Below are 22603 nucleotides of genomic sequence, written 5' to 3' on the forward strand. Positions count from 1 at the left end.
CCACAGATTTCTTTTCTACAGGGGCATAGCGCGACATGGATGCCCTCAGAATTATTTTTCTGGAATTTTATGAGGGGGAAAGTTTTCAGAGAATCCGGGTTTTTAGGACCCCGGGATTTTTTTATAAGCTTGGATTTTAAGAAAGAGAGCGGGGGCGCTGGGGGGCGGGGGCCGCCGCTGGGCGGGGGCGCAGGCTCGGCAGGGGCTGGGGGGGCGCCACAGGACCGCTGCTGCCTCCTCCACGCCCCGCCCCCGCCCGGGACCCTCCAGCTCTCCACTCACTCTGGTGCCCCCCGCCTGCCTGGCGCTCCCCGCCCCCCACTCCCTGCAGATCTTAGTAAACAAGGAAGTTTTATAAAAATTCCTGTGTCTCTAATATCTGCATCATCTTATAGCTTTGTCTCTATATAATTCTAGCACACAGTACTGCCTGTCAGCCTTGAATTTTCTACTTGCTACCCTGATAGACTGTATACTTCTTGGCAGTCCCTTCATTGGTACACACATTCTATGACTCTATGTAGAGTACTTTGTAGGTGCTTAATAAGTATTTAATGTGGAATGAGGGGCTCTGTGGACCAGCTGACATTTTGCCTGGGATTGGCCTGGAATCAGGCTGCAACATACCTGCTCACATAGGGCTATAAACCTATGAGGAACTTCACATCCTTCTCCTTACTTTCCTCTTCAAGCATGCTCAGACGTGTGTGTGTGTGTGTGTGTGTGTGTGTGTGTAAGATGGGGATAGGCAGCACAAACCTGGGCTTGGGAGTAAGAAAAGTTGTAGTTTGACCACTCCAATGTGTGAGGAAGAGGGTTTGAATTTTTAATGGATTCAGTAGGTTCTAAATATTAGGTTGGTGATAACTACACCCTTCATTTGTTGGTTGGCGAAATTTAACACAAATGTTACACCCAGATCAAAGAAGGTGCCAGAGACACACTAGTGTTTTCAGGGTTAACTTATCCCTCCTCCATGGAGTCTTTCAGATTCATATAGTGTACAAACATAACTCCTTTATGAAAGATCCTATAGCATTTAATAGTTGATTCTGTACAAGCTCTTGATTATAATGTCTTGCTATTTTTAGTTAGTTTCTTTAATAACTTCTGTCTTTCATTTGCTTCAAAGCTCATAGCTTTCATTGCATCCTTGCTTCTTGTCACATGAAGCTGTGTTGAATACATAGGAAGAACTGAGTAATTGTTAAATATTTTATTCTCTAATTAGACCCACTATGGAGTAGATACTACAGTTTTTAGGGGTGTGGGAAAGTAATTTGGCAGAGTCATCTCCAAAGATAAAACGTGCAAATATTAACTGAGTTTGCCTCTTGCTAGTCCTCAGGGGACTTGAAGCAGACCAACAAAAATTTTCAAGAAGTAAACCACAAGTAGTTGAAAAACACAAAAGTTCAAATCACATCCGGTGTAACTCTGTGAGAGAATTTCTGTAGCAGAAGGAAGTCTTTTATACTTGACCTCAACTTTAGTGTTCTGTGATAATGTGGGGGCTTCAGAGATGCTTTTAATCACACTGACAAAGTTGCATTCTTATCCATAAATCATAGTTGAAATTAGAGGAACCAACTGACTGATAGCGAAAAATTTCCCCAGTGACAGTATATGTATATATATATTTAGATAAAAATAATCTCTCTATATAAAACCCTAATATGCAATAGACCAAACGGCGGAACAACTGAACAACTGAACAACTGGTTGCTATGATGTGTGCTGCATTGGCAGCAGGTGGCAGAGCGTGGAACATGGTGGGCATTGACCACAGTGGAATTGTGGAGTAGGTGAGCAGGGGCACCAGACCAAGGTCGGGCACTGGTTGCTGTCATCAGGGCAAGCCTCTGGTGGTTACTGAAAATTCTTTGCTCCCGCATGCCACAGTCCCACCCAGTGCTTGCACCTACTGCAGGCTCTGGCCCCACCTGCACCAGCTGCAAGCGCCAGAGCCACCCACTCGCACCTGCTGCTGGTGCCCGGAGCCGGTCCTGATCACTCCTGAGGGCTTCTCCACCTCCCCCTGCTCCTGAGGGGCAATCAGGGCAGCAGCTGCAGCTCACAGCGGCTGCTGGCACTGGCCCCAATCGCTCTGTGCCGTCAGCGGGTGCAAGCGGGGCCAGTGCCATCAGTGCATGGGTGGCGGTGGGAGTGGGGCTGCCGGCAGACAGGGGACCTGGGGGCTGCGGTGGGAGGGGCCAGGTGGGAGCACGGAGGATGAGCCAAGACCCGCCCCTGTGCCCACCGCAGCCTCATGGCCCACAGTTCCTTTCAAGGTGCACGAATTCATGCACTGGGCCCCTAGTTGGTTAATATTATGGAAACGTCAAGTCAGTTTTAAGTGGTGTTTTTCTTAATTTCATGTGCATTATTTTACAAACACGGCACACACATAGCATTAAAACTCCCCCCACCTTCACCACAAACTGGCATTATTCATATAGAAGCTTTCAGCCAGCGACTTGGAAAGCACTTTTTACTAGAGCTCATAGAATTAGTGTTTCTGTTGTCCAAGGAAAAAAAAAATAGGAGGTAGCTTAGTATAAGGCTGAGGAAAACATAAAATGTGAAGGGTAATAGATCTGTTTCTTAAACATTTTTTCATGAAATGAACATCCTAAAAATTTTTTTCAATTAATATGTTTTCACATATTTGAGAATGAGAAATACAAGAGTTAGGGTCATCTATGTTTACTGAGATGTGAACTTTGGAGCCATTCATTGGTCTTTACTCAGTTCCGTTTCTGCCAGGCTCCCCTCTGGGCCCTCACAGCTTGGTGTCAGCTCCTCATCTTGCTTCTGATCTCCAGACTGGACTTTCTAGCTCCCTGATAAATATTTTAGAAAAGTTCTATTGATATTTCTAACTCAACAAGCTAAAAGAGACCTCATGGTATTATGCCTAAGCAATATTTGCATTAACAACATTGACATTCTCCACACACCTGAGTCAACCTTGACTTCTACAATCTGTCTCCTACAATTAATGGTGGCCAAATCCTTTTGATTCTGACTTTGAAATGTCTAGAGCAGGGGTGGGCAACCTTTTTGTGAGTGCGTGCCAAAACCAACAAAATCTCTGACTCAAAATTCTTCTATGTGCCAACCCTAATTTTTTGAGAACATGTTATGCCTACCTGATATAGTAGGCATAACTTAAGGTGTATGTATGTGAAGAACCTTGAAGAAATAATAAAATTCATTCGCGTGACAAAAACACAGTATATGATGATGAAAAATACATTTATTTTTTAATGTATACATGTACACTGATAGTCTGACAGAAAACTTAATGACTTCATTTGATATTATCAGTGGGACTTTTGTTGCTGCATCACTGATGACAGAGATTTTACATCAAGTTTATATTTCGTGACCTTCAGAGATATGCATGAGCTACTACTTTCATCCGTCAGGCTACTCCTATTACGAGCCTTAACAAAATTCATCACTGAGAACAAAGATTCACAAGCGTATGTGGATGAAACCAAAACACTGGTCGGATCTAGGAAGGCAGGAAGAGTTAAGGCAGAGGCATAGAAATTGCTCTTCCCCTCTCTCGTCAATCCATGTCTATGGTCTTTAAGATAACTTGTTATGTAAAATTATTTATTTATCTAAGATGCACCTACACTGAATTTATCTGAAAAATAAAAAAGTCGATATTAAGAAAAAAATTGTAAATGGAAGATTATAAGAGAGGGTTTTGTGTGCCAGCAATAGTTACTGGCGTGCCATGTTTGGCACGCGTGCCAGGGGTTGCCCACCCCTGGTCTAGAGAATACTCTCTCAGGTTTCCATTTATATTTTCATTGTCTTAGTTTAATTCACACCCTTTGTTCCTTGCCTGAGTCATGGCAATAATAATTGTCTAATTGGTCTCATGGGCTGCCATTGGTTCCCTCTCAAAAATATACTTCATGTTGCCTCAGGGTGCTCTTCCTGAAGAATGACATGCTCTTTTTCTATGAAAAACCTTGTGGTGGGTCCCCCATTGTTTATTGAATCTGTTTCCAACTTATCTCTTCAGCCTCATTTTTCCCAATTCCCTCCCATCTCCCCACACTGAACCCACTGAGACAGCTCACTATTGCTCAATGAGATACCCACTTTCACCCACTGTGTGTTTGCTTGGATTGTTTTCACCACTAGAGCCTTCAGTAAGACAAAATGTTAATGTCCTACAACTTCCTTTAGCCTCTCTCCTCTCCCTGTCCCAAGCATGACTCTCCTTTAAGGTTTAAGAAGATAATTCCTCTTGGAAGGCTTTATGGAGATGTTGTCTACATTTCTGTCTGTCTTGCACATCATACTCTCTTAGTGAACAGAGACTGTGTCATTTTTATCTTTTTTTTAAAAGATTCAACTTATTGATGGATATATATTAAGTGCTAAATGAATTCTTGTTGTTGAATGAATTAATAAATGAATTGTTGCCTCCCTTGTGAATCTTTACCTGATCCTATGAAGCAAAATTCTTCTCTTCATTATGCAACTACAACATATTGGATATTTATCCAATTTTTTCTCTTTGCATATGGTTTTTAACAGAGTTCTATGATGTAGGCCAGTGGTCGGCAAACTCATTAGTCAACAGAGCCAAATATCAACAGTACAACGATTGAAATTTCTTTTGAGAGCCAAATTTTTTAAACTTAAACTATATAGGTAGGTACATTGTTATTAACTTAATTAGGGTACTACTAAGGCTTAGGAAGAGCCACACTCAAGGGGCCAAATAGCCGCATGTGGCTCACGAGCCGCAGTTTGCTGACCACGGATGTAGGCTGACATGTTTTTCTTTGTATTTATCTTGGGGCTTGAAGGACTTCTTGAATCTGTGGCTTGATGTCTTTGTAAAATTCACGGTAATTATTTCTTCAAATATTACTCAGCCCCTTTCTCGCCCTCCTCCTCTTTGAGACTCTAATTCCATATGTTGAGAATTCAATAAATAGACCTAATAGAAGATTAGACACAGCTGGAAAGATAAGACAGTGGAAATTATCCAGAGTGAAATACAGAGAAAGAGGATGTAAAGTAGTGCAAAAATCTATTTATTGAGTTCTCAATTTGTGATATCAGTTTTAGAATTTTCATTTGATTACTTTTATACATTCTAAATCTTTGGTAAAATTCTCACTCTTACTATCTATTTTTTATTAATCTATAAATCTATAAATTCAAGTATTTAAATAACTTCTTGGATCTCTGGAGGGTTTGTTTCTATTGTCTTTTTCTCTCTTGAATGTCTGGTAACATTTTATTGAATTGCAGAGATTATAGTGGATACTTTCTTGTTCCAGAGAGAACTTTAAAAAATCTTTCAGTACTTTGACACTGCTGGTAGTGCTGCCCAACTTCTTATAGTCTTAGAAACCACTATATGCCTCTCTATAGGTGCTTCTTATAACTGCCTCAAGGGGAGATCCTGCTCAGATTTTTGGTTCACCTTTCTGTTTCTCTCCTATCCTCAATCTTGGCACTTCAAGTCCTGGTGCCTTGCTGGCCTTGAACTTCAATTTTTGTCTCCATATCTCTGTGAAATGAAAGTTCTACTCAGCTTTTTGCTCTTAGCAGTTGCTTTCTGCTTGGCGTCCCGGTCTTTCCACATATGCTGTGTATGAATCAGCAAGTGAAGGAGCTAAGTGGTATGAAATGTTGGGCTTACTGCAGTGAGATTCCTTCTCATTGAGCTCCTAGTCCTGCAAAGTCTGACTTGCTTGAGAGTTTTCAATGTCTTCAAAGAAATGTGTTTATTTCATTTTATTACACATTTGTAGTTTGTTCAGTGGGGTGATTGATCTGTTATAAGATAGACTGCTGGAAGTGGGACTCCATATTTTTCTATTACAGTAATTTCTTCCACTATAAATTTCCAGGTGTGTTTCTTTAACCCAATTCTTTCCCCTTTGAGAGCAAGAACAGTGTTTTATTCCATTTTTTCTCTTGTAAAATGTCAATTCATTTATTAATTTATTCAACAATATTTTTGAGCTTATGGGCTAAATGCTGAGGATATATCAATGAATAAAATATAGAAGGTCTCAGCTGTTATGGAGCTTATGTTCTAATGCAGAAGAAGGCCCACAAATAAACAGCAAAAATATCAAATAGTAAAATATAAAATGTACAGGATTAAATTAGAATACTAGGGTAGGGTGAGTGGCTACATACAGGCCTTTCTGAGTGGGTCACCTTTAAGGTGAGATTTAAATGACAAGAAAAGGTCAACCATGGAGAGTTTTGGAGAGTTCCAGGTGGAGGAAGGAGCAAGGCTGAGGGACCCAAGGTACTCACTAAAATGAATTAAGTTTGTGAGATTCTAAATGAGAAATGTCAACATAAGCTATATTTGAGAGAGAACATTATACATTTTAAAATATTTTAATTTTTGCTATTAATAATTGTCTCTGGTTGTAAGTGTGTGCTATTTATAAAGTGCTTTAACTCATTTAGAAATCATGAATATTACCTACAGCTCATGGAAGAATTGTGATACCTGCAGTAGACATAGCTCCCTGCAGGAGGGCCCCTCATTCACCAGGGTGGTAGAACTGAGTAGAAACAAGAACTGTTTTTTTCTTACCTTTGAGGTATATGTAAATATACTATTTTTGTCTAGTAATCACATTAACAATTATAATTACATAAAAATACTAGCTTTTTACTAGGGTTCTGAATCAATTTGGATCTTAGCAAAAACTAGAATTCAATGCACATAGTTCAAGAAACTGCAAAGAAGATCCTACTTATAAGGGCATGAGCAGGTGAGGGAGCAAGCAGAGATGGTGAGGTGCCTGGAGACTTGCACAGCAGGAGCCAGTGCGGTCCTAGGCTTGAAGGGACATGGGCATTGCATGGGCACTTCAGTCTAGTTCAAGCTGAAGTCAGGGAGGGATACAGCTGCTGCTAGAAAACATGGCCTGGAGCAGGGAGGGATCAGAAAAGAAATGTCCTGTTTTCTCATTCCTCTTGTCTGCCTTTGCAGTGCCTTCCTTGGCCAAACTTGCCCAAGAGCCAGCTGGCAGTACATACTGGCTGGTGTAGTCCATGGAGCCAGCCCCCAGGGCTCAGAACTGTACAGACAGGGCCAAGGATGGGCCAGGGGAAAAGGGAGCAAACTAACAACAACTCACATGCTCACTTTGGAAATAGCAAGCAATAATGGGCCACATTATAAATTGAAACATTTACCAAACATTTGGAGCTTCAGCCTCACTGGGAATTGTGGGATATAAAGAGTTTCCCAAACCTAGTCGAGAGAACTCAAATGGTTTTCAGTCACTCATTTTGTCTTTAAGGACAGAAAATTATTGTGAAGAAAGTTTAAATTAGCTTAGGAGATTGTGGCATCTGGAAGGATTACTTTAAGGCAGAGTCTGGCATGTGTGCTGGTGGGAGGAAGAGGCAGACCAGGGCAGAGAGGGGGCAGAGAGGCAGGTCAGAGAGAGGTCTAGGAAGAAGGGTCCTGCAGTAGAGCAAGGGTTGTTTGATGTATACTCATTCATACTTCCAAAACTTCTTTAAATCCAGTCATATGCTGAAAATCTATTTGTTAACAGAGGGTCATAACATTGATATTACTATTGCTTTATGACACATAAATAGATATCTTTTCCATTCATCAATTAAAAATAGAAAAAATATTAAAGTTTTATTGCCTTGCATGTACAAAAACACCCATACATACTTATCTACACAAAATGTTGACATTCTCAGGCCTGGAGACTTGGTGGATTTAGGCTAAATTGTATGTAGTTCATGTATGATATTTTCCTGTAAATATCCAAAATGAAACAACCTCTTATTCTACATCTGAATAGTGTATAACTTTTCTGTCAATATTTTTTTTTGTTAATTTGTAACTTAAATTCCTCTTTTTCACATTGAAAATAGGACAGTTCTTAGATGAAAAAGGGCAACCAATCATACTGGTTTCAGAGCATTTTGTTTCTGAGAGTTTGAAATGATTTATGTCAGATATTACTTTTCAAAAGTTTAGTTAGTATTTACCATTTTATAAATTTTTAGCTCATAAAATCTCAAGAAACTTTGTGAAGTATATAATATTATTATCATCTTCATTATACATATGGGAAGGGTGAGAAGTGTGGCACAGAGAGATTAAATAACACCAGACCACACAGTTACCAAATTGGGGGAGTTGGGATTCAATCCAGGAGTTTGGTTGGAGAGCCTAAGGGTTAAACCACTATGCCAGGCTGTCTGTATTCAATGGAGGCTTGAGTTTATGATAATTCTGCTCCTGTAGGGTTTAGATTTCCAAGTTATGAACTGACACATTTACCAAACATTTAAACTTCTTCAAAAGTGTCCAGTTATATACTTACATAGTCATTGCCATAAAAACACTGTTGATAAGAGTAAGAGAATCCTTAATGTTTCTTTGGGTCAATGAAAGGAAAAAATCTAATCAGTGTTTCTGAAAAAATATGTTTCCTACAGAAATGCCTTGCAGGATGCTCCCTGAAGAAAATGTTTCTGTAATCAATACAGTTAGCAGATCATCATGTGTTATGTCCCTATATTTGAGATTCACGACATACATATTAAAGATACTGAACAGTTCTTCAGTAGATACCTGTTTAATTTCTTGTTTTTCAGTTTTAAAAAATTTATTGACTTGAGAGAGAGAGAAACATCAATTTTGTTGTTCCACTTATTTATGCATTCATTGGTTGATTCTTTTATGTGTCTTGACCAGGGACCACAACATTGGTATTTGGGTCAATGCTCTATGCAACTGAACAACCTGAGCAGAGCTAACTTCTTTTTCAACCTAGGCTTCACTAAGTTAAATTTACCAAATAACAATTTATCACAAAATCTCTATTAACATCCTGTAGAACCAGCTTTGTACAATTTTTAACTGGTTTCTTAAAATCAAAGCTTTGGCTCAGAAATTTCTAGAAGGCTAACAAAAAGTGAAGGGGGTTAAAAAAATGAACAAGAAGTAAAACAATAATATAGACTTTTTTTTTTTTTTTTGCCTACACTGTCTGAAAATCTGCTAAACTGGTATTTCTTATCACCAAACTAGTAGCCCGGTGCACGAAATTCATGCACTGGAGTAGGGGGGGAAGGGGCCCCTCAATCTGACCTTCACCCTCTCCAATCTGAGACCCCTCAGGGAATGTCCAACTACCTGTTTGTGCCCACACTTTTAACAGATAACAGCTCCATTGTTGTTTCTTTCTTATGCTTAAAACCATTGGAATTAGTAGGTATTCAAAGTGTGTATACATTTTGGGGGGACACCCTGTATATCTCTAGTCAGCAGTGAAAGAAACCAACAGCAGATTTGGAACCCCCAGACAGGGAACCTCGCTCACTCCCCACATGTCTCCCCACTTCACTTTCTACCTTCGTGGGCAGCAGAGAATCAACGTTTTCTCTCATTAATTCGGAAAAGCACGTCCTGTCACCCGCTGCCCAGCAGGAGTGCGCTAGGCCCCAAGCAAGCGAGGCTCAGTTAGGGCAGCCTTCGCTCATGGGTGCTGGCACCCAAAGTGCACATTCCTCCTCTACAGTCGCCCCGACTATCCCACTGTTTCACTGAGAGGACAGAATTCCTCTCTGCCTCTGGGTTCTTGATCTTGAACACTGACTGAAGGCACCTCAGTGAGGGCGGCCCACGCCCACCAGGTGTGTCTGTCTGCATCTGCTCCCGCCTCAGCACCTGCATTAACCCCCAAGAGGTGATCTCGTAGCTGCACTGGCCTCCGTGGGAACAGGGCATCACCACTCCACCCTCTCACTGTCATCTCACAGGCGCCCACTCTCAGCACCCAGAACACCCAGACACTCTCCAAAGGACGTGAGTGCATCAGAGGGGATGTGTGCGTGCACATCCTGTGGGGGTGTTAGGCATGCCGGGTTGATGGAAGTGCGGTGGAGAGGCGGGGGGAACTTGTGCACACCTTGGTTTGCAACTGTTGCAGGCGCGGGAGGGTGACAGTGTGCTGGGGGATGTTCACACGCCAGGGGGGGATGTGCACACCAGCTGCCTCTGGCTTTGCAGATCCGCAAACCCCCGTGGTGCGGCCAGGAGGATGTCAGTCTGGCCCGCCAAGGTAGCTGTCCCTGTGATCCTGCACCTTCTGGGCCAGGAGGCGGATCTTGAGCAGTCACTCCTGGGCGCTGATGGCCTGCAGGCGCTACTTCAGCTCAGCCTGCAGTCTCCACTTGGCGCGCTCACAGCTGTCACCACCACCATGTGGGGAGTACAGGCCGCCCTCTGCCGGCCTGCCTCCCCTGTCCAGAGGCTCTCTGCGCTGCTCATCTGCCCAGAGTGACTGGGGCTGGGCGGAAGCCAGGCGTCCTGCCCTGCCCAACACCAGCGGATCCACCCCTGTGCGAGCTGCCGCCCCGCCGGGAAGGGTCATGGATCCGGGTCCCGGGACCGCAGACAGCCTCAAGCATTGCCCCCCACCTGGCAGGGTCACAGATCTGGGTCCCAGGACCGCGGACAGCCTCAAGCACTGCCCCCCGCCCAGCAGGGTCACAGATCCGGGTCCCCGGACAGAGGACAGCCTCCCGCGGTGCCCCCCGCCCAGCAGGGTCACAGATCCAGGTCCCGGGACCGCGGACTGCCTCCCGCAATGCCCCCCGCCCGCCAGGTCATGGATCCGGGTCCGGACTGCGGACAGCCTCTAGCGCTGCCGCCCTTCCCACCAGGTCCCGAATCCGGGTCCCAGACCGTGGACAGCCTCAAGCACTGCCCCCCACCTGGCAGGGTCATGGATCTGGGTCCCAGACCGCAGACAGCCTCAAGTGCTGCTTCCCTGCCAGGCAGGGTCACAGATCCGGTCCCGGACCGCGGACAGCCTCAAGCACTGCCCCCCGCCCAGCAGGGTCTCAGATTCGGGTCCTGGACCGCGGACAGCCTTGCCCGCTGCCGTCCACCTTCAGTATGCAAATTAGCCACCATCTTGTTGCTTCAGGGTGGGGGTCCCCACTAGGGTGCCTGGCCAGTCTGGGTGAGGGGCTGAGGGCTGTTTTCAGGCTGGCGGGTGACTGAAGCTCCCAACCTCTCCTTTTTTTCTTTTTTCTTTTATTCTGGAATTTATTTACCTTCTATGGCTGTCACTGGAACTGAGAGCCGGCTTTAGCTCTGAGGCCGGCTCCAGCTCTGAGACCTCGGCTGCTGAAAGCAGGTATCTGGGTTTGTTTGGCTTCTATAATTGAAACACTTTTGCAGCTCCAGTTCTGAGGCCTAGCTGGCTGAAAGCAGGTTTCTGGGGTTTGTTTAGCTTCTATAATTGCAACATTGTTTCTTAGAGTGCAGCTCAGAAGCTGGCAGTGGCAGGCGGGGAATCTTGGCTTCTTCCATCACTGGAGCAAGCAAGCCTCCTGTTCGCTTCAGCTGCCTGGCTGCTGGCCGCCATCTTGGTTGGCAGTTAATTTGCATATCGCCCTGATTAGCCAATGGGAAGCATGTCGGAGGTACGGTTAATTACCATGTTTGCCTATTATTAGATAAGATAATATTGTCCATTGGATTTTTTTCTGCTCTTAGGCAGCTCTAGATATAAATTTGGGAAATATAATGGCAAACTTCTCTTGCCCTTTCTATATATGTGCTGCGAATAGCTCCTCAAATAGTCTTGCTTCACTTGACATTTTAGAGTGATTTTGAATATTCATAAAGGGCATATCTAAATTCAGATGAGGTGAGAAATGCTATGATTTATCCGAGAAGAGCCATGGAGTGGCACATATGTAAAGGAGATATTTTTATTTTCTTTTAAAAATATTTTATTTTTCAATTACAGTTTATATTTAGTATTATTTTGTATTAGTTTCAGGTGTATAGCACAGTGGTCAGACAATCATATACTTTACAAAGTGTTCCCCCAAATATTTCCAGTACCCACCTGGCACCATACGTAGTTATTATAATATTATTGGCTATATTCCCTATGCTGTATTTTACATCCCTGTCACTATTTTGTAACTACCAATTTAGAATACAGAAAGAAGAGAGAAGAAAAGAGATAGAGAGAGACATAGTGAGAGAGAGAGAAAGAGAGAGAGGGAGGAAAATATTTGTTATTTATTTTAGGCTCTGTAGTTATCATAATCACTTCAGGCTCTATTTTATCTACTTCTGGAATGGAATTCCCAGCCACATTCTATGAATACTAGAGGCCCATTGCACAACACTCGTGCATTGCAGGGGTTGGGGGGGGGGGGCGTCTCTCAGCCCGAACTGTGCCCTCTGTAGTCTGAGACCCCTTGGGGGATGTCTGCCTGCCAGCATAGGGGATCGGGCCTAACCCAGTAGTCAAAGATCCCTCTCACAGTCCGGGACCCCTTTCTCCTTACCGCCTGCCTGCAGTGGAGGCGGGAGAGGCTACTGCCACCACTGCTGTGCTTGCCAGCTGTGAGCCTGGCTTCTGGCTGAGTGGTGCGCCCCCTGTGGGATTGCACTGACCACCAGGGGGCAGCACCTGCATTGAGTGTCTGACCCCTGGTGGTCAGTGCTCATCATAGCGACTGGTCATTCCACCGTTTGATCAATTTGCATATTATGCTTTTACTAGGGGCTCAGTGCATGAATTCGTGCACCTTGAAAGGTCTTGAGGCTGCAGTGGGCACAGGGGCAGGTCTCAGCCCATCCTCTGTGCCCCTGCCCAGCCCCTTCCGCCATGGCCCTTGGTCCCCTGTCGCCAGCAGCCCTGCTTCGGCCACTGCTGCTCCCATGTGCTGATGGCCTTGGCCTTGCTTGCATCAACTGACAGCACAGAGCAATTGGGGCCAGTGCCAGCAGTGGGTGTGAGCAGGACTGGTTCCATCAGTGGGTGTGAGTGGCGGCTGCTGCCCTGATCACCCCTCAGGAGCAGGGGGAGGTGGAGAAGAACCTCACGGGCAATCGGGGCCAGCAGCCACCATTCTCACCCGCTGATGGTGCCGAGGGATTGGGGCTGGCACTGGGTACCAGCAGCGGGTGCGAGCGGGGCCAGCGCCGGCAGCAGGTGTGAGCGCTGGGCAGGACCGTGGCACGCGGGAGCAAAGAATTTTCAGTAACCACCAGATGCTCAACCCGATAACAGTGACCAGCGCCCCACCTTGGTCTAGTGCCCTGCTCACCTCCACCATCCGCTGCAGCTGACACCCACCATATTCCCTGCATGCCCCTTGATAGTCAGTGCATGTCATAGCGACCTGTTGTTTGGTTGTTCAGTTGTTCGGTTGTTCGACATTTTGGTCTATTTGCATACTAGCCTTTTATTATATAGGATTATATAGGATAGTTAAGAATGTTGGTAACAAACTCCATAGCTTTTTCTTGTCTGGGAAACTCTTTATTTTTCCCTTAATTTTAAATAATATACTTTCTGGGTAAAAGTAGTCTTGGTTGTAAGTCCCTGCGTTTTATCACTTTGAATATTTCCTGCCAATTCCTTCTGGTTTGAAATGTTTCCATTGAGAAATCAGTTGACAGTCTTATGGGAGCTACCTTATAGGCAACCAACATTCTTTCTCTTACTGCTTTTAAATTTCTCTTTAACCTTTGCATTTTAAATATGTTGTGTCTTGGTGTGGGCCGTTTTGGTTTACTCTTGTTTGAGACTCTCTGGAATTCCTGGACTTCCTTCACCAGGTTAGGGGATTTTTCAGTCATAATTTCTTCAAATATTTTCTCAACCCCTTGCTCTCTCTCTTCTATTTCTGGTATCCCTATTATACAAATGTTGTTACACTTCATGTTATCCCAGAGACCCCTTAAACTATCCTTATTTATTCAAATTCTTTTTGCTGCTCTGATTGGGTCTTTTTTTTTTACCTTGTTTTCCAAATCATTGATTCAATCCTCTGCTTCATCCAACCTACTGCTTATTTCTTCTGGTATATCCTTCATTTCAGATACTGTATTCTTCATATCTGACTGGTTCTTTTTTATGGTTTTTATGTACTTTTCCAAGGTATTGTATTTACACTAGGTTGCTTGAGCATCCATATAACCATTTCTTTTGAACTCTATATCTGATAAATTGCTTGCCTCTATTTCATATAGCTCTCTTTTTGTCACAAGAAAAAAACTGAAAAATACACAAAGCCATGGAGACTAAATAATATGTTACTAAACAATGAATGGGTTAACAATAAGATCAAGAAAAAAATCAAAAGATACCTTGAAACAAATGAAAATGAGGACACAACTACAAAAAACCCATGGGACACAGCAAAAGCAGTCCAAAGAGGGAAATTCATAGCATTACAAGCCTAACTCAAGAAACTAGAAAAATCTCTAACAATCTAGCTTCACACTTTAAGGAAATAGAAAATAACCAACAAAGTCCAAAGTGAGTAGAAGAAAGGAAAGAATAAAGATCATAGCAGAAATAAAGAAATTAGAGTCTAAAATTTCACTACAAAACATCAATGAAATAAAGAGCTGGTTCTTGGGAAAGAAAAACATGATTGAAAAACCTTTAACCGGACTCATCAAGAAAAAAAGAGAGAGGACCCAAATTAAAAAAAGGTCAGAAATGAAAGAGGAGATGAAACAACTGACACCAAAGAAATACAAAGAATTGTAAGGAAATATTAAACAAACTATATGTCAACAAATTAGTCAATCTGGACAAAAGAGATACATTCATAGGAGCATACAATTTTCCAAAACTGAATCAGGAAGAATCAGAAAATCTGAATAGATAGATTACAATTACTAAAATTGAAATAATAATAATAATAATAATAATCTACACTAATAAAAGAGAAACATGGTAATTAGCATACGACCGCTACCCTTTTCATTGGCTAATCAGTGAGTATATGCAAATTAACTGTCAGCCAAGATGGCGGCCGGCAGCCAGGCAGCTAGAAGCGAACATGAGGCTTGCTTGCTTCAGTGACTGCAGACTCCAACGTTCCCCGCCTGACTTGCCGGCCTCTGAGCTGCAACTCTAAGCAACTATGTAGCAAATATAGAAGCTAAAAAAAACCCCAGAAACCAGCTTTCAGCCGGCAGGGATCTCAGACTGAAGTTATACATTGTTTCGATTATAGAACCGAAACAAACCAGATACTTGCTCTCAGAGCTAGAGCCAGAGCTAAAGCTGGCCCAGAATAAAATTAAAAAAGGAGCAGTTGGGAGCTTCAGTCAACAACCGCCAGCCTGAAAGCAGCCCTCAGCCCCTTACCCAGACTGGCCAGGCACCCCAGTGGGGACCCCCACCCTGAAGGGTGTGTGATCAGCTCAAACAGCCATCATCCCCTCATCCAGGCTGGCCAGGCACCCCAGTGGGGACCCCCACCCTGATCCAGGACACCCTTCAGGGCAAACCAGCCGGCCCCCAGGCCTCTATCCTATATAGTAAAAGGGTAATATGCCTCCCAGCACTGAGATCAGCGGAACCGCGAGGCTTCCTGGCACCGGATCAGCGTGACAGGGGGCAGCACCCAAACCCCTTGATTGCCCTGCGGCTCTGTGTGTGACAGGGTGCGGCGTCCCAACCCCCTGATCGGCCCTGCTCTGTGTGTGACAGGGTGCGGACCCCCAGCCCCCCCCCCCTCCACACACACACACACACAGGCCCTGCTCTGTGTGTGACGAGGTAGAGCCATAACCTCCCCATCGGCCCTGCCCTGAGTGTGACAGTGGCTGCCTCCCAACCCCCTGATCGGCCCTGCTCTGTGTGTGACAGGGGGCGGTGCCCTAACTCCCCTATCGGCCCTACTCTGTGCATGACAGGGGGGAACTCCCCAACCCCCTGATGGGCCCTGTTCTGTGCATGACAGGGGGGAGCTCCTCAACCCCCTGATCGGCCCTGCTCTGTGCATGACAGGGGGGAGCTCCCCAACCCCCTGATGGGCCCTGCTTTATGCATGACAGGGGGTGGCGCCGCAACCTCCCCATCGACCCTGCCTTGAGTATGATAGGGGGCGGTGCCCCAACCCCCCAATCGGCCCTACCCTGAGCGTGACTGAGGGTGACATCGCAACCTCCCAATCCGCCCTGCTCTGTGCATGTCAGGGGGCAGCGCCCCAACTCCCCAATCAGCCCTGCTCTGAGCCCGACCAGGGGCTGCACCTAGGGATTGGGCCTGCCCTCTGCCACCCGGGAGCAGGCCTAAGCCAGCAGGTCATTATCTCCTGAGGGGTCCCAGACTGTGAGAGGGCACAGGACGGGCTGTGGGACCTCCTTCCCCCCCCTCCGAGTGCACAAATTTTTGTGCACTGGGCCTCTAGTAATAATAATAATAACTCTCAACAAACAAAAGTCCTGGACCACATGATTTCATAGGAGAATTCTACCAAACATCTAAAGAATGAATACCTATACTTTTCAAACTATTTCGAAAGGTTAAAGCAGAGGAAAGACTCCCAAGCTCATTTTATAAGACCAGCATTATTCTAATTCCAAAACCAGATAAAAACACTATAAAGAAAGAAAATTATAGGCCAATATTCCTGATGAACATAGATGCTAAAATCCTCAATAAAATATTAGCAAACCAGATACAGCAATGAATTAAAATGATCATACACCATGACCAAGTGGGATTTATTCCATGGATGCAAGGTTTGTATAATATCTGCAAATCAATAAATGTCATACACCACATAAACAAAATGAAGGATAAAAAAATCACATGATCACATCAATATTGCAGAAAAAGCATTTGATAAAATCCAGCACCCATTTATAATAAAAACTCTCAGCAAAGTGGGAATACAGGGATCATACCTCAACATAGCAAAGGCCATATGACAAACTCACAGCCAACATCATAGTCAATGGGCAAAAACTAAAAGCATTTCTCTTAAGATTGGGAACAAGACAGGAATGTCTGATTTCACCACTCTTATTTAACATGGTACTGGAAGTCTTAGCCATAGCAATCAGACAAGAAGAAGAAATAAAGGCATCCAAATTGGAAAGGAAGAAGTAAAACTGTCATTATTTGTAGATGACATAATATTGTAAATAGAGAACCCTAAAGATTCCACCAAAATTTTTAAATGAATTCACTAAAGTATCAGGATACAAAATAAATATCCAGAAAGCAGTTGCATTTTTTATACACCAATAATGAACTATCAGCAAGGGAAACTAAGAAAACAATCACATTTACAATTGCATAAAAAATACCTAGGAATAAATTTAACCAAGGATGTAAAGGACTTGTACTCAGAAAATTATAAGACACTAAAGAAAGAAATTGAAGAAGATACAAATAAATGGAAGCATATACCGTACTCATGGATAGGAAGAATTAACATCATTAAAATGTCTATCCTTTAGCCTTGGCCAGTGCACTGAAGGGTCACTGGGTTGATTCCCAGTCAAGTGCATGAACCTGCGTTGCCAGTTCAATCCCCGGATCTGGTTGGTCAGGGGCATTAGGGAGGCAACCAATCGAGGTATCTCTCTCACATCAATGTTTCTCTCTCTTCCACCCCCTCCCTTCCACTCTCTCTAAAAAAAAATCAATGGAAAAAATATCCTCAGGTGAGGCTTTAAAAAATGTCTATACTTTTCAAAGCAATCTATAGATTCAACGCAATTCCTATCAAGATACCAATGGTGTATTTCATAGAACTAGAACAAATATTCCATAATTTATATGGAACCACAAAAGACCCCAAATAGCCTCAGGGATATTGAAAGAGAAAATCAAAGCTGGAGGAAACATGCTACCTGATATCAAATTACACTACAAGTAATCAAAACAGCATGGTACTGGCATAAAAAGGGATGTAGAGATCAATGGAACAGAATAGAGAGCCCAGAAATAAACCCATGCCTTTATGGTGAATTAATATTTAACAAAGGAGGCAAGAACATACAATGGGGAAAAGACAGTTTATTTAATAAATGTTGGGAAAATTGAATGGATAACATGCAAAACAATGAAACTAGACCACCTTTTTGCACCAAACACAAGAGAAACTCAAAATGGATTAAAGAATTAAATGTAAGAGTCAAAACAAAAATCTTAGAAGAAAATATAAGCAGTAAAATCTCAAACATTCCTCTTAGCAATATTTTTTTTTCTGATATACCTCCTTGGGCAAGGAAAACAAAAGAAAAAATAAACAAATGCTACTACATCAAACAAAAAGTTTTTGAACAGCAAAGGAAACCATCCACAAAATGAATGGGAGGATATATTTCTTAATGATATATCTTGTAAGGGGTTAATATCCAAAATTTATAGAGAACTCAAACAACTGAATATCAGAGAAACAAGCAACTCCATTTAAAAGTGTGCAGAAGACTTGAAAACATACTTCTCCAAGGAAGATATACAGATGGCCAATAGACATATGAAAAGATGCTCAACATCACTAAGCATCAAATTAATGCAAATTAAAACCACAATGAGGTATCACCTCACACCTGTCAGAATGGCTATCATCAATAAATCAAAAAACAACAAGTGCTGGTGAGGATGTTGAGGAAAGGGAACTTTAGTACACTGCTGTTGAGAATGCAGATTGGTTTAGCCATTATGGAAAACAGTATGGAGTTTCCTCAAACAGTTAAAAATGGAACTGCCTTATGAATCAGCAATGCCACATCTGGGAATATATCTGAAGAAACCAGAAACACTCATTTAAAAGAATATATGCACCCCTATGTTCATTGTAGTGCTATTTATAATAGCCAAGATTTAGAAGCAGCCCCAGTGCCCATCAATAGATGAGTGGATAAAAAGCTGTGGTATATTTACACCATGGAATACTATGTGGCAGTTAAAAAGAAGGAACTCTTACCATTTGCAACAGCATGGAGGGATCTGGAGAGTATTATGCTAAGCAAAATAAGCCAGTCAGAGAAAGACAAGTATCACATGATCTCACTCATATGTGGAATCTAAAGAACAAAATAAACTGATGAATAAAATAGATCCAGAGACAGAGAAGCATAGAACAGACTGTTGAATCTCAGAGGGAAGGTGGGGGTGGGTGGGTGGAAAGAGATTAACCAAAGAACTTATATGAGGCCTGGTGCACAAAATTTGTGCATGGGGGGCGGGTCCCTCAGCCTGGCCTGCATCCTATCACAATCCAAGACTCCTCAGGGGATGTCGGGCCTAAACCAGCAGTTAGACATTCCTCTCGCAATCCAGGATGCTGCATGCACCAGTGACCATACTTTTCATACAGGTGAAAGGCATCTTGCTGTTGTATGGGCAGTTACATTTTTTTGCCCTGATTATAAAAAGTAGTACATAACATGATCCTTCTGAGGCAGTAGTACCATTTTCCCCATCTTATGGGTGGAAAAACTGAAGCAGAGAGAAGTTAAGTAATTGGCTTTGTCACACAGTTATGTGTCAGAATCAGGGCTGACCACAAAATGTGCAAGCCAGAGTCCATGCATGTCATTGCTGCATCATCCTGTTTTTTCAGTGTTAGAGTAGCCTTGCCAGGTTTTAATTTTTAAATCTAAGAGACTGTTCCCAACATATAGGGTAGGGTCCTTAGGCCTGGCCAGCAATCAGGGCTATCTGTGGGGCAACTGGTGGGCAGGGAGATCTGCAAGGGGGGGGGGGTGGGCACTGGCACCCACCTTGGCTGGTGGCCTGGCGCCACCTGCTGGCTGGCAACACCCTGCCGCTGCTTCCCATTGCCTCTCACTTGGGGATCTGCCCCCTGGTGGTAAGTGCACATCATAGCAACAGGTCGTTTCACTGTTTGGTTGATTTGCATATTAGGGTTTTATTCCATAGGATATGCATGGACACAGACAATAGGGTGGTGAAGGCCTGGAGTGGGGAGCGGGATAGAGTGTCAATGGTAAAAAAAGGGGACATCTGTAATACTTTCAACAATAAGGATAAATTTTAAAAAAAGAATATATGCACCCCTGTGTTTATTGCAGTGCTATTTACAATTGCCAAGATTTGGAGGCAGCAAGTGCCCATGAGCAGATGAGTGGATAAAAAAGCTGTGGTACATCTACACAATGAATTACTACTCAGCCATAAAAAAGAAGGAAATCTTACCTTTTTTGACAGCATGGATGAAGTTAGAGAATGTTTTTTTTATTGAAAAGGCCAGTCAGAGAAAATCAAGTACCATATGATCTCACTCATATGTGGAATCTAATGAACAAAGTAAACTAACAAACATACTAGAAACAAACTCATAGATACAGAGAACAGACTGACAACTGTCAGAGGGGAGGAGGGTTGGGGGGCTGGGTGAAAAAGGGGAAGGGATAAAGCAAAGAAAAAATTCTCATAGACACAGAAACAATATGGTGGTTACCAGAAGGAAAGGGGGGTGGAGGGAGGTAGAAGAGGGTAAACGCGGAATAAATGGGTGATGGAAGGAGACTTAACTTGGGGTGGTAAACATACACTATAATATACAGATGATATATTATAGAATTGTACACCTCAAACCTATATAATTTTATTAACCAATGTCACCCCAATAAATTCAATAAAAATTAAAAAATAAGTTGTATTCTCTCCCCTCTCCTCTCCTCCCCTCCCCATGTTTCCCCTTTCCCTTCCCATTCACCCTTCCGCCCTCCCTCTCCCCCTCTTCCTCCCTCCCCCCTCTCTGAATAGCAGTCAGGTTTAGGTTATTTCTGGACAACTGGTTCTGACTTGGTGTGGGTCTCTGGCTTTGTCCTCTCCATACCTTAGTCATGGTAGTCTGTCCATTCCCTCTCCATTCTTTTGGTTCCTTTTGGACAAAAAGTTAACAGTCCCCAGAGCAACACAGAGGACAACTTTGCTTTCTCGCACTCATTATTGCTAGTCATGTTTCTTTCCCTTGACTTGGCTCGCGAGGCCCAGGATAATTGGGAGCCACTGTTACATAGACCTTCAATGCTGCACTTTAACTTTTCGTTAGATTTGGACCTGCTCTCTGGAAGTAACTTGTGAACTGTGAAAAATGAATTCTCTTTGCCATGGCACCAGAGGACCATTTAGTAAATTACTTTTATTGCATAGAATACCACCTGGTTTCCTGGAAGATGGAATTTGGTGAGCTATTTTCTCCCTGGGAAAATAGGGCTCTGGCTTGCCAGTGAGCTTGAGCCTGGTGTAGACCTGGGGAATATTTGACTGAGGATCTGCCGGGACAGGGCAAGCATGGGGATAGTGTTGGGTGTGTGACTTCTAGAATGGTTTTCTGCTGACTCTAAATTGGAATTCTTGACCACATTTTGCAGAAGTAACATTGATTGATGACAACAACAATGGCAACATGGTTCATTTAGTGCCTGTCAAACTCCGGCACACTGTGAGGCACTTCACCCATGTTCTGCCACTTAGCAAAAACAGTATGAGAAAGGTATTTTGATATATCATTATTTTATGGATGAAGAAATTAGACTGTAGCAAGGTTAGTTCCATACTTGAGGCCATGTACATAGAATACATTGAAATAAGGATTTAAACTCATTCATTTACTCAATAGATATTTATGATCCAGGAATGGTTCTATATGCCAGAAATATAGCAGGAATAAACCCCAAAGTGAATTTAGTATAGTAGATGATGAAAAGTGTAATGGAGAAAAATAAAACAGCACAAAGAGACAGAAAGCATTTGTGTGGATGACAGTTCTATTTTATGTGGGAAGGGGTCAAGGAGTCCTTTCTAAGAAGATGACATTTAAGTAGAGAGTGGAAGGGATGCAGAAACAAGCCATGTACATATTTCAGAGACAAGGAAACAGAAAGTGCAAGAGGCCTGGAGTGGGCAGATGCCTGGTGTGGCCAAGGACAGAAGGAGACCAGCATGACTAGAGCAGAAAGGGTGAGGGGAAGGGGTAAGAAATGAAGATTAATCCTATATAATAAAGAGGGAATATGCTAATTTGCCCGTTATGGTGTCCGAATAACAACCAATTTGCATATTGACAGACCAGCAGGTGCTCGCGCAGCAGGGGGATTTGCGCGAGGCTCGCCGAGGCCTCTTTTTCTCCCGGATGCACGCGCTGACAAACACAGCCGCCACACTGAGCCCCGGCCCCATCGGAGAGCACTCTGCCCAGGGACACCACCACCCCCCTACCGAGGGGCGACCCCGGCACCAGCAGAAGGCTGGTTCTCAGGGTGTGGTGGCAGAAGGCCTGGGCCCCGACAACAGGAGAGTGCACAGGCGACCCTCCCACCACAGGGAAGCCAGCGAGACTTTCTCCAGCCGTCCTTTCATTCATCTTCCCGGTGGACCCGGACAGGGGGTGGGGGGGGCTTGCATCCCCCCCCCCCCCCCCCCCCCCCCCGCCTCGAGCAGCACAGGGCAAGCCGGGCCCAACAGTGCCTTCGCAAGCATGCCCTTCACCTGCGAATTCTGGAGGGGAGTGGACAGAGAGCTGCTCGAGGCTGGCAGTGGGCACGCCAGCACTCTACGCTGAACGGGAGCAAAGCCTCACACACGGAATGCAGTGGTCCCGGTCCCTGCGATGGATGCAGGCCCGGGCCAGCTGGATCCTCCCCCAACTCAAAGGGGGGAGGCCCGGGCCACGGCAGGCAAGACACAGCTGTGTCAAAGCTCGGCCCCTCAAAGCCAGTAGGAGAGGGGCCCGAGTTCCCAAACAGAGGCGGCTACAGGTCCCAGAGAGGAAAGCAGTCAGTACT

The 22603-nt window shown here is 44.0% G+C and overlaps 1 pseudogene; it reads right to left on the reverse strand.

Annotated features, from left to right (window-relative positions):
- LOC102442433 overlaps positions 1-22603 on the reverse strand; it is a 51452-nt pseudogene that overhangs the window by 766 nt on the left and 28083 nt on the right.

The sequence above is a fragment of the Myotis lucifugus genome, unplaced genomic scaffold (genome assembly GCF_000147115.1).
Source record: "Myotis lucifugus unplaced genomic scaffold, Myoluc2.0 scaffold_21, whole genome shotgun sequence".
Lineage (NCBI taxonomy): Eukaryota > Metazoa > Chordata > Mammalia > Chiroptera > Vespertilionidae > Myotis > Myotis lucifugus.